Below are 3,163 nucleotides of genomic sequence, written 5' to 3' on the forward strand. Positions count from 1 at the left end.
CTGTGTCCTGAAGTATGTTTTTTTGCAATTTGGCCTGACTGTTGGTTATTTGAAATGCAGTCATGCCCTGTGCCAGGAGTTTCCTTTTAAAGAAGAAGGAACTGCTGGGAAATGTAGTCCATTTGAAACAAAAGTTAATGGATGGTAACCAGTCATGGACACTGAACATGTAGTTAGTTAGAATAGGCTGTGACAAAGAAATGGTTGCCTAGTTCTTCAAATGATGGACTCATGCACATATACAGTAGGACAAAAAAGTATTTACTCAGCCACCAATTGTGCAAGTTCTCCCACTTAAAAAGATGAGAGAGAGGCCTATAATTGTCAACATAGGTATATCTCAACTATGAGAGACAAAATGTGGAAACAAATCCAGACAATTACATTGTCTGATTTTTTTGAAAGAATTTATTTGCAAATTATGGTGGAAAATAAGTATTTTTTCTATATCAAAAGTTCATCTCAATACTTTGTTATATATCCTTTGTCGGCAATGACAGAGGTCAAACGTTTTCTGTAAGTCTTCACAAGGTTGTCACACACTTTTGCTGGTATGCTGGCCCATTCCTCCATGCAGATCTTCTCTAGAACAGCGATGTTTTGGGGCTGTCGCTGGGCAACACGACTTTCAACTCCCTCCAAAGGTTTTCTATGGGGTTGAGATCTGGAGACTGGCTAGGCCATTCCAGGATCTTGAAATGCTTCTTACGAAGCCACTCTTTCATTGCCCGGGCATTGTTTTTGGGATCATTGTTATGCTGAAAGACCCAGCCACATTTCATCTTCAATGCCCTTTCTGATGGGAGGAGATTTGCACTCAAAATCTCATGATACATGGCCCCATTTATTCTTTCATGTACACAGATCAGTCATCCTGGTTCTACCAAACAGTTCTACTTTGGTTTCATCTGACCACCATATGACATTCTCCCAATCCTCTTCTGGATCATCCAAATGCTCTTTAGAAAACCTCAGATGGGCCCAGATATGTACTGGCTTAAGCAGGGGAACACGTCTGGCATGGCAAGATCTGAGTCCCTGGCGACGTAGTGTGTTACTGATGGTAGCCTTCGTTACCGTGGTCCCAGCTCTCTGCAGGTCATTCACTAGGTCCCCCTGTGTGGTTCTGGGATTTTTGCTCACCATTCTTGTGATAATTTTGACCCCACGGGGTGAGATCTTGCGTGGAGCCCCAGATCGAGGGAGATTATCAGTGGTCTTGTATGTCTTCCATTTTCTAATTATTGCTCCCATAGTTGATTTCTTCACACCAAGCTACTTGCCTATTGCAGATTGAGTCTTTCCAGCCTGGTGCAGGTCTACAATTTTGTTTCTGGTGTCCTTCGATAGCTCTTTGGTCTTCACCATAGTGGAGTTTGGAGTGTGACTGTTTGAGGTTGTGGACAGGTGTCTTTTATACTGATAACAAGTTCAAACATATGCCATTACTACAGATAATGAGTGGAGGACAGAGGAACCTCTTAAAGAAGAAGATACAGGTCTGTGAGAGCAAGAAATCACCCTTGTTTGTAGGTGACCAATTACTTATTTTCCACCATAATTTGTAAATAAATTCTTTCAAAAATCAGAAAAATTTGATTGTCTGGATTTGTTTCCAAATTTAGTCTCTTATGCCCCGTACACACGAGAGGAATTAAGTCTGACAGACCTCCAAAGGAGTTCCGCCGGAGTTCCGCTGGAGTTCCGACGGAGTTCTGGCGGACTTTTCGACCGAACGGACTTGACCACACACCATCACACCAAACTCCGACGGAGTCGAACGTGATGACGTACGACTGGATTCGACGTAGGAAGTTCATAGACAGTAGCCAATAGCTGCCCTAGCGTCGGTTTTAGTCCGTCGGAGTAGCACACACACGAGCGGATTTTTCAAAGGGGACCGGGTCCGGCGGAGTTCCGTCGGGAAAATTTAAAGCATGCTTCATTTCTAAAGTCCGTCAGACTTTAGCTTCGCTAAAGTCCGTTGCAGCCCACACACGATCGGATAGTCCGCCGGACTCAGTCCGTCGGAGTTTGGATGTCGAAAAGTCCGCTCGTGTGTACGGGGCATTATAGTTGAGGTATTCCTATGATGAAATTACAGGCCTTTCTCATATTTTTAAGTGGGAGAACTTGCACGATTGGTGGCTGACTAGATACTTTTTTGCCCCACTGTATCAGATTGTTACTGATTGAAGTATTAAATAGTAAATAAATTATGTGGTGCTACCTATCTGATAGATAAATAATGAAGATAAGCATACATTAATACCAATAAAAATGTGCTATATAAGCAAAATGCAATATTAAATAAAGTGCAAAGTGCAATTATCAAAAAGGTGCAATATTACAGTGCAAATAAATTTGACATGCAAAAAACTCCAAATAGACAGTGCTACAAATGAGTCCAAAAAAATCCAAAATAAATAAATAAAAGTCCTTGATCACAATCAAGCAAACGTGCTGTTCAAAGTGAAATAATTATGATAGTCCAAATTCATAAGGTCTTCATGCAGTGAAATTCCAAATGGCAACATCCACCAAAATAGTGACCATCCACCACTAGCAGTAAACTTCAGTGCACCCCTTATTTCCCCCAGCCTCTCACCTCACATCTGAACCCCTTAGGGTCATATAGCGCTGTGTATGACCTGATATTCTTTCCAATCTTTGTTTACTCCACTCAGCAATGTAATCACCACAGCGAAAAAATCTCATAGAAATGGAAGCAAAAGAGGGGGGGGGGAGGGGGTGTAGTGTAGTATTAAAATATAGATTTTATTTAAATAATATCCACACTTACATATCAGACTCAAAACTTTTGTATAAACAAATGAAATTCCAGTATTGGCCACGACCAGAAGTGACGATTGTAACACCTGGCTCCTCCCTGATGCGTTGCGTCACAACGTCGTGACTTTTTCAAATGGCTTCAGTCAAACACTAAACATGAGTGAAAGAAATGTTTTTGTGTTGTCATGCATATTCTCTAAAAAATTACCAAGAAATCATAAGTTCTGCCAGGGTGTGTAAACTTATGAGCACAACTGTATATACAGTAGGATCTTCTTACTTTTCATGCTGCCCTTGGCTGAGGACCAGTTTAAATCACTGTGTACATATCGCACAATGCTTTTATAGGATGCTTTTGCATTGTTTGTTT

Source organism: Lithobates pipiens, unplaced genomic scaffold (genome assembly GCF_037356315.1).
Source record: "Lithobates pipiens isolate NorthernLeopardFrog02 unplaced genomic scaffold, aLitPip1_a1.2 Scaffold_1, whole genome shotgun sequence".
Classification (NCBI taxonomy): domain Eukaryota; kingdom Metazoa; phylum Chordata; class Amphibia; order Anura; family Ranidae; genus Lithobates; species Lithobates pipiens.